This window comes from Leptopilina boulardi, unplaced genomic scaffold (genome assembly GCF_019393585.1).
Source record: "Leptopilina boulardi isolate dan_hultmark-lab unplaced genomic scaffold, ZJU_Lbou_2.1 LbouV2_144, whole genome shotgun sequence".
Classification (NCBI taxonomy): Eukaryota; Metazoa; Arthropoda; class Insecta; order Hymenoptera; family Figitidae; genus Leptopilina; species Leptopilina boulardi.
In genome coordinates this window covers 828,028-842,088 of record NW_026137690.1, presented here as the reverse complement: position 1 = coordinate 842,088, position 14,061 = coordinate 828,028, and positions in this window count along the sequence as shown.

Genomic DNA, 14,061 nt, shown 5'->3' with positions numbered 1-14,061 from the left:
ATATCTTTTGCTTAATTAAATATAAATATATAAATAAATATATATATAAATATATATATATATATATATATATAGCTATAAAGTTATGCGTTTGTGAACTGATCGCAAATACGACATCCGGTTCAGTTCGAAAGCAAACCGAACAAGAGAGTATAGCGATAAATCGGCGATCGGTTCGCGGCATCACGTAACTCACGTACGAGTGAGTCAACGTTGTGCGAGTAGCAAAGCGAGCATGAGAGGTAGCCAGGTTTTTCTTCGGGTGGCAGGTCCACTCTCGAGACCACGACAACTGATCGAAGAAATATCCTTCCAAGAGAACTTATGTGACGAGAGACAAAACGGGATGGAATCGATCTCGACATACACACACATATATATATATATATATATATACAAAAATAAAGAAAACATACACACACATACACGTATGGGAAAGTAGGTGCGCGTCTCTCATTGCATCGAACAACATTCCCTTTGATTTTTCACATTTCTAATAATAAGAAATAAATCTTTGAACAAAAATTTCTTCCCCTTCTACATAAAGTTTTATGTTGTTTTTAAAACACTTTTATTTATTTATTTTACTTAAATATTACAAGTTCCTATAGGGCTAAAAAGTTCTTTTTGTAAAATAAGGGGGAAAAAAAATTTCCTTACCAAAAAAATACACGATTTAATAATTTAAGAAAGAAATTTTAAAAAGTTCTAATGTATCACTATAGTTTGAATTTCAAATTTGAAAAAAATTCTTAAATTCTCAATTAAAAAAAAAATTTGTAAATACAATATTATGCTCAAAGTAGATTCTGATTAGGTTCAAAGTAAGTTCAAAGTAGATTCAAATTACGCTCAAAGTAGGTTTAAATTAACTTCAAAGTAGGTTGAAAAATAGGCTTAACGAAGGTTGAAAGAAGACTCAAATTAGGTTTAAAGTAATTTTTAACTAGTTTCAAATAAGGCTCAAAGTAGGGTTAAAATAGGTTTAAAGTAGGCTCAAAAAAGGTTCAAAATGGATTCAAAGTAGATTCAAATTAAGCTCAAAGTAAGATTAACGTAGGTTTAAAGTAGGGTCAACGTAGAACCAAAGTAGGTTCAATTATGATATGAAGCAGGTTCAAATGAGGCTCAAAGTAGATTCTGATTAGGTTCAAAGTAAGTTCAAAGTAGATTCAAATTACGCTCAAAGTAGGTTTAAATTAACTTCAAAGTAGGTTGAAAAATAGGCTTAACGAAGGTTGAAAGAAGACTCAAATTAGGTTTAAAGTAATTTTTAACTAGTTTCAAATAAGGCTCAAAGTAGGGTTAAAATAGGTTCAAAACGGATTCAAAGTAGATACAATTTGAGCTCAAAGTAAGATTAACGTAGGTTTAAAGTAGGGTCAACGTAGAACCAAAGTAGGTTCAATTATGATATGAAGCAGGTTCAAATGAGGCTCAAAGTAGATTCATATTACACTCAAATTAGGCTCGAATTAGATTTAAAGTACGTTTAAAGTAGACTGAAATTAGTCTTAAAGTAGATTTAAAATAAAATAAAATTAATTTTAAAGTAAGTTAAAAGTAGACTTAAATTAGGCTTAAATTTGGCTCAAGGTAGATTCCAATTAGGCTAAAAGTAAACTCAAATTTTGTTCCAATTAGGCTAAAAGTAGGTTCAAATTAGGCTCAAACTAGGTTCAATGTAGATTAAACGTAGAATCAAAGTAGCTTCAATAAAGATTTCAAGCAGATTCAAATTAGGTTCAAAGTAAATTCAGATTATGCTGCAATTTGGCTCAAAGTAGATTTCAATTAGGCTAAAAATAGCTCAAATTATGCTCAAAGAAGCTTTACAGTAGATTCAAAGTAGGCTCAAAGAATGTTTAAAACAGATTCAAAGTAGATTCAAATTATACTTAAAGTAGGCTCAAAATAGGATCAATGTAGTTTCAAAGTAGGGTCGACATATAACCAAAGTAGGTTCAAATTAGGTTTAAAGTAAGTTCAAAGTAGACTCAAATTAGTCTCAAAGTAGGTTGAAAATAGACTTCAATTAATTTTAAAGTATAAATTCAAATCAGATTGAAATTAGGCTGAAATGTGGCTCAAAGAGGATTCCAATTAGACTCAAAGTATGTTCATAGTAGACTCAAAGAATTGTTTAAAACAGATTCAAAGTAGATACAATTTATGTTCAAAGTAGGCTCAAAATAGAATTAATTTAGGTTAAAAGTAGGGTCAACTTAGAACCAAAGTAGGTTTAATGATGATATGAAGTAGGTTCAAATGAGGTTCAAAGTAGATTCCAATTACGCTCAATTTAGGCTCGAATTAGGTTCAAAGTAAGTTCAAAGTAGACAGAAATTAGTCTTAAAGTAGGTTCAAAATAGACTTAAATTAATTTTAAAGTAAGCTCAAAGTAGATTTAAATAAGGATTAAAGTCGGCTTAAATTAGGTTCAAACTAGAATTAAATTAGGCTTAAAATTCGCTAAAATTAGACCTAAAATAAATTCAGAGTAGGTTATAACACTAGTTCTAATGAAGGATTAAAGTAGGTTTAATGTAGGTTCAAAAAGAATTTAACGCAGTTGTAAAATAGGTTCAATGTAGATGCAAAGAAGGACATATGTTTGTTTTTGACGAAGAATTAACGTAGTTGCAAAGTAGATTCGATATAGGTACAATGTAGGTTTAATCTGGTTTTCAAAAATGAAAACAAGATGTAATTGTTGTAAAAGAAATAAGAATTTCCAAAGTTTAAATTAAAAAATTTAGAAAATGGGAAAGAACGATAAGATGTGGAAATTAATTTAAAAAAAAGGAAAAATTAATACTAAGAATTAAAAATCAGATATTTGGATTTAATAAATTAAAAATGATAGTAAAATATAATAAATAAAGTAGAAAATTGTTAAATAATAATTAGGAATTAGAAAAACACAAAAGTGGAAAATGGAAACATATAAGAATTAGAAATTAGGAATTAGTGGTGTCGGAGTAAGAAATTAGTAATTAGGAATGAAAAAAGAGGAATTGGAATTAGGAATTAAAATTGGAAATTAGGGATTATAAATTAGAAATTAGGAATGAGATACTAGGAATTATAAATTGGGCATTAGGAATGAGAAATTAGGAATTTGGAATTAAAAATAACAAAATAAGGAATTAGGAATGAGAAATTAGGAATTAGACATTGGGAATTAAGAGTGAGAAATTAGGAATTTGAAAATACAGCTTGGGAATTAGGAATGAGAAATTAGGAATTATAAAGTGGGAATTAGGAATGAGAAATTAGGTTTTTGGAATTAGAAATTACAAATTGGAAATTAGGAATTATAAATAGGGAATTAAGAATGAAAAATTAGCAATTGGGAATTAGGAGTAAGAAATCAAAAATTTGGAAATAAGAATAAGAAATTAGAAATTTGGAAATCGGAATTAGAAATTAGAAATTAGAAATGATAAATTATGAATTAGGTAATTGAAAAGTAAAAAAAAAAAATTATATCTATATTACAGGATGCGAAAAAAGCTATTTGTACGTAATTAACCCACTCGATGGTCGATTAGAATTAATTTAGCGAAAAACAATTTTGATTTATGCTACATTACGTAAAACTCGAGATATATATATATATATATATATATATATATAGAGGTTAATAGATAGTCAGCAGTTATAATGATTTATAAATATATTCTCGCAATTCTAATTAGAAATGGATAAAAGTGTGAGAAATTTGTTGTGATTGCTTCAAAGCTCATTTCCTGTTGCGCGGCGCGACGACCGACGACGACGCTGCCTCTTTTTTTTCTTTTTTTTTCTCTCTCTCTCTCTCTCTTAATCATGAAACTATTTAGAGCAATTGCGCGAACTATACAGAGAAGTGATATAGCAGTCATCTTGCGATGTTATAAAAGAAATGTTGATTACCTATCGTGCCAGTCATACCTTCCATCACTCTAATCGTATAGATCCGGCGATATAATAATTGTCTAATTGACAAAGTTCTCACAGGCTTATAAAACTATCTAGTATATATAGTATACTGGGAGTTTGATATTAAGTTGAAAAGAAAAAAATTGGCAAAAATTGGCACAAATTTTTCTTCAATTGTGACAAATATTTTTGAAAGAGAAACATTAGAGATTTCAAAAAATAATTATTTTTTATTTTCTTATTGATACAAGAGGAATTAAATAATCGTTCAATCGTAGGTTCAATATAGGGTAAAAGTAGATTCAATTTATAGGGTCAAAGTAGGTCCAATGAAGGTTAAAGTAGGTTCAAAATATAGGGTCAATGTAGGTCAAATGAAGGTTAAAGTAGGTTTTATATAGGGTCAAAGTAGGTTCAATGAAGGTTAAAAGTAGTATCAATATAGGTAGAACCTAGGGTCAATGCAGGTTCAACGTAGAACCAAAGTAGATTCAAACTAGGTTAAATGTAGGTCCAAAGTAGGGTCAAAGTATGGTCAATGTGGGTGTAAATAAGGTCTATTGTAGGTTCAAAAAGGTTTTAAATTATTTTCAAAGTAGGTTCACAGTAAGTTCAATGTAGGTTCAACATAGAACCAAAATAGATTCAAAGTAGGTTCAATGTAGGTTCAAAGTAGGGTCAATGTGGATGCAAATAAGGTCCAATGTAGATCCAAAAAGGTTTTAAAGTAGTTGTAATGTAGGTTCAAAGAAGTTTTAAAGTAGTTGCAAATTATGTTTAAAGAAGGTTGAATGTATTTAAAAAGTAGGTTCAATGTAGGTGCAAATAAGATCAATTGTAGGTATAATGTAGGTTTAATGTAGGCGCAAAGAAGGTTCAATGAATGTGCAATGTAGGTTTAATATATGTATGAAGTAGGTTTATTGCAGGTGCAAAGAAGGTTTAATGAAGGTTCAAAATAGGATTAATGTAGGTTCACAGTGGATTAATCATAGTTGCAAAGAAGGTTTAAATAGGTTTCATAAAGATGCAAAAAAGGTTCAATGTAATTTTAAAGTAAATGTAACGTAGATTTAAAATGGGTTTAAATTGGTTCAATGAAGGTGCAAAAAATGTTCATTGTAGATTCAAAGTAGATAGGTCAATAGGTCAAAGGAGTTTCTTATCAAAAAAAATTCTTTTTTGCTCAATTCATATGAAAAATATTTCCAAACATATTTCTTTCATTATTGCAATGTTTGTCAATGATTTTTTTCTCACGTTTTCAATCATTTTTTTTTTTTTTTTTTTATTGACAAAATCTTTCACCCTTGGCCTCTGGAGAGTAAAGGAAAGGAGAGAGAGAGAGAGAGAGAGAGAGAGAGAGAGAGAAATTAGGCAAGCACATGACTCTTGCAGTCGACAGCTGTCAAATAAATGTTGAAAAAAAACCGCTAACGGAGCGAAATATTTTCGAGTGGAACGGAAGTGAAGGAGGGTTGCCTCTTGTAAACCCCGCACAGTTAGCTTTTACCACCACCACCACCACCCCCGTCCCACCCGGTGCCTTTGGACAAATTTTTTTTTTTTGCAAAATTTTCACAATTTTTTTTTTCACCCTCAATTTTTAATAGTGATTTTCTACTATAATCTCAATCATAACAATATAGTAAAAAACAAAACAAAAATTTAATTTAAAATTTAATCCAAATTCAAAAGGTTTTAATAAAAAAATCAAAGAAAAAAAGGAAAAAAAATTCTAATTCTGTATTAATACAATATTAAAAAATAATAATAATAATAATAATAATAATAATAATAATAAGCAGAAGAAGAAGAAAATAAGTAATAATAATAATAAAAAATAAAACATTTTAAAACAAATAAATAAAAAAAAAAAAATGAAGATGCGAAGAAGATAGAAAACGCTTTGTTAAGGATCAAAGCACACATGATGATGGCTCGTTTAAAGGCACAACTGAGAAGTTATTGAAGAACCCCTTTTTGTGTGGCATCGCCTAAGGGTTGATGCACGCCAGCAAATTTTCGAGGGTGGTTTTCGCGCGTCAATGGTTTATTAAGAAGCACTTGTTTAAAGGCACCCCCGACGCCCGCAGCCAATTCGAACGAGTAAGCGAGAGAGAGAGAGAGAGAGAGAGAGAGAGAGAGAGAGAGAGAGAGAGAGAGAGAGAGAGAGAGAGAGAGAGAGAGAGAGAGAGAGAGCGAACGCCAACAACGCATGTGTCAAAGTATTAGAGAGATAGAAATATATATATATATATATATATATATATATATATATATATATAGTGCGGTGGTTGGCGATGTCATTGCGGGGGTGATATGTCACCCTTCCACTTCGAATGTCCTTCGTAATTGAAGTTATTGCAATATTGTGTCCTGTCAGACCGTCTGTCTGTCTGTCCGTCCGTCCGTTCGCATATATAGAGAAAACGCGTTCGCGTCAAGTTTTGTGGGATTGTGTAACGTCGCCACGCCTGATTTAATCCCTCTGTCACCATCCTAATACGACCAAATACAGTCAATCAAGAAACGCCCTAAGGATTCTTATTTTATATATATATATATATGTGTGTACTTTTCCATGTAGAAAAAAAATTTTCTTTACCAACAACTGACAGAAATGATTTATGGTAATTTTTGTGATTGATATGTGATTCTTTAAAGAAAAAGAAGAAGAAGAAGAAAAAAGAAAATATTAAAATATAACGTGTCTTGTTATGCAATGTTCAATGTAGAATCAAAATAGTATCAAAGTAGGATTAAAGTAGGTTTAATGTAGATGCAATATAGGATCAAAGTATGTATAAAGTTGGTTTAATCTAGGTACAAAATAGAATTAATGCAGATGCAATGTAGGATTAAGTAGTATTAAAGTAGAGTTAAAGTAGGTTTAATGTAGAATCAAAGTAGATTCAATGTAGGTCAAAATTAGGTAATTTGTAGATGCAATGTAGTATCAAAGTAGGGTTAAAGTAGGTTCAATGCAGATGCTATAAAGAATCAAAGTAGAATTAAAGTAGGATTATATTAGGATCAATGTAGAATTAAGTATTATGAAAGTGAAATTAGAGTACATTTAAAGTACATCATAAAAAGGATCTTTGTAACTGTCTTGTAGTATCAGAGTAGTTTTAAAGTAGGGCTAAAGTAGGTTCAATGTAGAGTCAAAGTAGTATCAAAGTAGATTCAATGAAGGTCAAAAATAGGTAACTTGTAGGTGCAATATTGTGTCAAAGTACCATTAAAGTATATTCAAAGTAGGTTAGAAATATGTTTATTACAGGTGCAATTAAGTATCAAAGTAGAATTAAAATAGGTTCAATGTAGATGCAATGTAGACTCAAAGTAGTATAAAAACATAGATAAAGTAGGGTCAATGTAGATGCAATGTAGGCTCAAAGTAGTATAAAAAACATAGATAAAGTAGGTTCAATGTAGGATCAAAGTAGGGTATAAGTAGGTTCAATGTAGAATCAAAATGGTATCAAAGTGGATTTAATGTAGGTCAAAAATTGGTAATTTTAGATGCAATGTAGTATTAAAGTTGGGTTAAAGTAGGTTCAATGCAGATGCAATTTAGGATCAAAGTATAGTATTAACGGAGGTTTAAAGTAGAATCAAAGTAGTATCAAAGTAGATTCAATGTAGGTCAGAAATAGATTTATTGTAGGTGCAATTTAGAATTAAAGTAGGATTAAGTAGGGTTCAAGTAGGTATAAGGTAGATACAATGTAGTATCAAAATAGTAATAAAGTAGGGTTATTGTAGGATCGATGTAGAATCAAAGTAGTATCAAAGTAGTATCAAAGTAGTATCAAAGTAGAGTTAAAGTAGAGTTAAAGTAGATTCAAAGTACGTCAAAAAAGGTTCTTTGTAGATGCAAAATAGGTTCTTAGTAGGTGTAATGTAGGATCAAAGTATAAGTAAAAAAAGGTTAACTGTAGGTTCAATATAGGATAAAATTTGTTTTAAAATGAAGTTAAATTACATAGAAAGTTGGTTTATAACCGCAGTTTTAATGTATAGTAAGAAGAAAAAAAAGAGGAAAAAAAGAAGTCACCTACTAATGATGTTAGGGAAGAACATCATTTTGGTCAACTTAATAAAACAAATATTTCAAGCAATAAAAAAAATCCCCCCTCACTATATACCAGTATAATTGTCATTTTGCTCAATATATATATATATATATATATATATATATATATATATATATACATATCTAAATCTCTCTATGGATATGCAATGAGTATTCTCAATGACTCGGAACTCTTCATCAAATACAAGCCAACCCCCCATAGATATATATAGAATACCGCGTCGAAAGCGATGCGAGGGTAGAGACTCTCGTACACTCGTCTTTTATTGAATTTTGGGCCAGGAGAATGAGAGAATTCAAGGAGAAAGGGACTCCTCGTTGAAATTAATTCACATCCCTGCTGCAATGCTTTTTACGATATAACTGCGGTTTGTTAGTCGTTATTCACGATTCAAAATTGAATTTTAGTAGCGGACCTTGTGCTTCCATCTTGACAAGTGCGTATATATATATATATATATATATGTACAGCTGTGGCAGAATTTTTTTTTTCTTTTTTCGTATTCGAACAATATATATTTTTATATTAGGTTCTAATTTTTTTATTTATTTCTATTTTGAATCTATACATTTACCCTATTTTGAACCTACGTTGATCCTTCTTTGAACCTACAAGAAACTTACTTTCTACGTTCATTGAAACTAGTTTCAACCTACTTTGAACCTACATTGATTATAGATTTATCCTACTTTGAACCTACATTCAACATACTTTTGACCTTAGTTGAACCTTCATAAAATCTTCATTGAACCTACTCTATAGTTGTACATTGAACCTACATTGAACCTATTTTGGTTCTACGATGAATCTACTTTGGTTCAAATTTGTTTCAACTTAGAACCTACTTTGAAACTACTTTGGTTATACTTAAAGCCTACTTTAGTTCTACTTTGGTTCTACATATAACCTACTTTGGTTCTACGGTGAACCTACTTAGAGCCTAGTTTGGTTCTACTTTGCTTCAATTTAAAACCTACCTTACTTCCATATTGGTTCTACTTACAATTAAAAGCTACTGTTGTTCTACTTTGTTTTTATTTAAAACCTACTTTGGTTCTGCTTAGAACCTACTTTGGTTTTACTTTGGTTCTACTTAGAACCTTCTTTGGTTCTACGTTGAACCTACATTGACCCTACTTTGAACCTACTCTGGTTCTACTTAAAACCTATTTTGGTTCTATGTTGTACCTATATTGAATCTCCTTTAAACCTTAGTTGAACCTTTATTGTATCTTTATTGAACCTTCTTTGGTTCTACGTTGAACCTACATTGACCCTACTTTGAACCTACTCTAGTTCAACTTAGAACCTACTTTGATTCTATGTTGTACCTACATTGAATCTCCTTTAAACCTTAGTTAAACCTTTATAACATCTTTATTGAACCTTCTTTGGTTCTACGTTGAACCTACATTGACCCTACTTTGAGCCTACACTAGTTCTACTTAGAACTTACTTTGGTTCTATGTTGTATCTACATTGAATCTTCTTTAAACCTTATTTGAACCTTTATAACATCTTTATTGAACCTTCTTTGGTTCTACGTTGAACCTACATTGACCCTACTTTGAACCTACACTAGTTCTACTTAGAACCTACTTTGGTTCTATGTTGTATCTACATTGAATCTTCTTTAAACCTTGGTTGAACCTTTATAACATCTTTATTGAACCTTCTTTGATTCTACGTTGAATCTACATTGACCCTACTTTGAACCTATTTTGGTTCTACTTAGAACCTTCTTTAGACCCGATTTTGAATCTGCATTGAGCCTTCATTCCATCTACATTAAATCTCCACTGAAAATAAGTTTGAAAATATACATAATGCTTGAAACACTTAAAAAGTTATCAAGCACGTGGGCGCGAGTTGATTTTCTCTCTTGATTTGTTAAAAAGAAAAAAAAACTTGAGCACATCTCATCGGTGAAGAGAAATGCTTTTTGAACTGGTTATGGATGGGACGATAAAGCACGATTCCTATATCTCGAGATACGACCAATTAGCTTGCGTGCCAAGTAACGTTCTGATCGGCTCGAGCATTGCCAAACGGCGATTTAAAACACCATCGCGCGGCTTTCGTCCAAACCCCCTCTTCCACTCTTTCAAAATAAAAAAAAAAAAAATGAAGAAGAAACAAACAAAAAAATACAATCAAAGTATATTGCGGTCTGCATAACTCACTTCTGTCTCTCTCTCTCTCTCTGTTTCTGACTTTCTTTACACTTCTCTCTCTTGGCGATGAGAATGCAACGGGACGGCGCGTTGAAATATTTTTACAGTGCCACACGTATCCGCGATAATAGCTATCGGCATAAATAATCCGTCTTATTTACTTATGCTCACTTATTCTTTTGGTATATAGGCTCAATTGAAACACGCTTATTCGTCTTGGCAGACGATATGCTTTTTTCTATTTTTTTTTCTTAACATTATTCTATAAAATATATATGTATAATAATAAAATGCAATATAATATTATAATATAAAATATGTTACAATAAAAAAATATAATATAATATAAAATATAATAATTTATCATTTATAATAACATAATAAAATATAGTATAATATCCTGAACCTATATTGAACATGCATTAACCTCTTCTTTAAACTTACGTAGAACCATCATAGGACTTACTTTGGTTCTATATATATAACCTACATTGAACCTACTTTGAACCTACTTTGAACCTACAACCAATTATCACTTGACCTACATTTTTCCTACTTTTAAAATACATTTAACCTAAATTTAACCAACTTTAAAACTCAACTGAACCTACATTAAATCTACTTTGGTTCTACATAGAACCTATATTGAACATACATTGAACCTACTTTGGTTTTACATATAACCTATTTAGAAACTACTATGAACCTATATTAAATCTACTTTGGTTCTATATATAACATATATTGAACATACTTTAAACCTACAGTCAACCTACATTGAACCTACATTGGTTCTACATAGATTTTTATTGAACCTACTGTGAACCTATATTGAACCTACTTTAAACATACTTATAACCTATTTTAAAACCACTTTGAACATATTGTGAACATACATTAAACCTACTTTAAACCTACAGTGAACATACATTGACCCTACATTTAACCTAATTTAATCCTTATTTGAATCTTATTTAGATCTACCTTTGAACCAGGATTTGATCTACGTTTGACCTTAATTGTTCTTACTTTGAGTTTTCATGAAACCGTCATTAAACCTACCTAGATCCTATAGAGAAACTATACAAAACCTTTTTGAAATCTACATTGGTCCTACTTAGAATCATTTTTTAAACTTACATTGAACCTACTTTGGTTCTTCATATGTTAACGTTCTATGTTTTGCATTTATTAAACCTACTTTCACCCTAGTTTTATATTCTATTGAACCTACTTTAATCCTACACTGTATCTACATTGAACCTAGTTTGGTTCTACACAGAACGTATATTGAACCTACTTTGTTTCTACATAGAACCTACATTGAACCTACTTTGGTTCTACATAGAACATACATTGAACCTTTTTTGGTTCTACATAGAACATAGTTTGAACCTATAGTGAACCTACACTGAACCTACTTTAGTTCTACATATAACCTACATTGAACCTACTTTGGTTCAACATAGAACCTACATTAAACCTTTCTTGGTTCTACATAGAACCTACTTTGAACCTTTTTTGGTTCTACATAGAACCTACATTAAACCTTTTTTGGTTCTAAATAGAACCTACTTTGAACATATAGTGAACCTACACTGAACCTACTTTAGTTCTACATATAACCTATATTGAACCTACTTTGTTTCTACATAGAACCTACTTTGAACCTTTTTTGTCTCTACATAGAACCTACATTGAACCTTTTTTGGTTCTACATAGAACCTTCTTTGAACCTATAGTGAACCTACATTGAACCAACTTCAGATCTACATATAACCTAAATTAAACCTACTTTGGTTCTACATGTAACCTTTATTGAACCTACATTGACCCTACTTTGAACCTACATTGAACCTACTTCTAACCTACATTAAACCTAATTTGCACTCAATTTTAACCTATTTTTTAATAATATAATATAATAAAAAAATTAACTAATTAATTATTTAGTTAATGAGAAAATTAAAAAATAAAACTATAGCTATGCAACAGAAATGAAAGAAAACAACATTTAACCAAAAAAAAAAAAAAAAAAAACTAAAAGGCGTTGTGATCAATTAAACAAAAAAAAAAGAAATTCTTATCCAATAGGTTAAGGAGCAAAAAAAATCGCAATCACAAAATATATATATTGAAAAAGGTAAACATACCCACGTGACATCTTTATGGCCACCTGCCTCCAATATTCGTAGTTTTGTCATGCTTTCTACTCCTACTTTATTTTCTCCTGACTCCCCACTCCAAAAAGTTTGACATTTCCCCCCCCACCACCAGTACCACTACCACTTCTACCACTATATATACAAGTACTACAAGTGGCTCACTTAAAACCCCCGACACATAAGAAATAAATCAAAGAAACGAATTTCTCACTCACGTATATAGATATATATATATATATATATATACACTTTACTCCCGTGGTACCAGGTTACTTTCGGTTTTGAAAAAAGAAAAAAATTAATTAAAAAATACAAAAGAAAAACAATATTTCCACAATTTTTTCTTTTTCTTTTTGCATCTCTCCACCAGATGGCTCTACATTTTCACGCAATGTTTTGTAAAGAAGACTACTCTCCCCCCTCCTCTCTCTCCTCTCTATTTTTTACCCCCCCTCCTTCTCTCTCTTTCCCCCTCTTTCTTTCTCTCTCTTTATTTTCTCTCTCTCTCTTTCTTTCTCTCTCTCTTTTTTTCTTTCTTTCCTAGTGTCAGAAAAAGAAAGGGAAAAAAGATAGAAAAAGAGAGAGAGAGAAAAAAAAGAGAAAAAAGAGAGGAAAAAGGAAGAAGAGAGAGAGAGAATTAGAGAGAGGGGGTGGAGAGGGATAAGGAGACAGGTAAACTGAGGGGAAGGGGTGGGGGATGAAGGATATTGAAGGGGGAGGGGGGTAAGAAAAAAGATTTCTAGATAATGTAACGCTAGCGTGTGCGGTGTATACCTTCTCTTCTCTCTATCAGCCCGCGAGCTGAACGAATATAAGTGAAGCCTGTGCGAAAGCCGGCTTGCGAAGCGGAACTTTGGCGTACTGGGGGGATATGGTAAGTAGGTACACCCCTGCCACCGCCGCTTGTATTTGTCTCTTGCTGATATATATATATATATATATATATATATATATTTATCGGTGATGCTACGCGATCTATTTGTGTGTGTGTGTCCCACCCTACCCCACCCTTTGAGATTCAGCATCACCATACAATTGTGTGCCACTCCCCGTGAGTTGAGTGGATTTTGCCGCCCCCTAAAGCGCGACTCAATGACACAACGCGGAAAAAGCAAGAGAGAGAGAGAGAGAACCAACATCCGTTTCAGGGATCACAACCCCCCCCCATCTCAAAGGGATGAAACAGAAAAAACAATAATAAAAAATATGTAATTAATTTTTTTTTGAAAATTTTATTTATATTTATTATATATTTAGGTAACAAAACTTCCATTAGATAGAAAATCAGCTATAGGCAGAAAAAGCAGAAATTCATTTGAACAGAAATTTCTCTAGCAAGGAGTAGGTTTTAACAGAAATTTCATTGGACAGAAAATTCGTTTGGCAGAAATAGCAGAAATGGCTGAAATTTCATTGGACAGAAAATGGGTCTGTCAAAAGTTAATTTGGACAGAATTTTCACCAACAAGAAATAGGTTTGAACAGAAATTGATTTGGACAGAATTTTCCCAAGGAAGAAGTAGGTTTGAAAAGAAATTTCACTAGACAGAAAATACACGTTTGGCAGAAATTGATTTGGACAGAATTTTTAACAGGAAGAAGTAGGTTTGAAAAAAAATTTTCATTGGACAGAAAATACGTTAGGCAGAAATTCATTCGGACTGAATTTTCAACAGGAAGAAGTAGGTTTGAAAA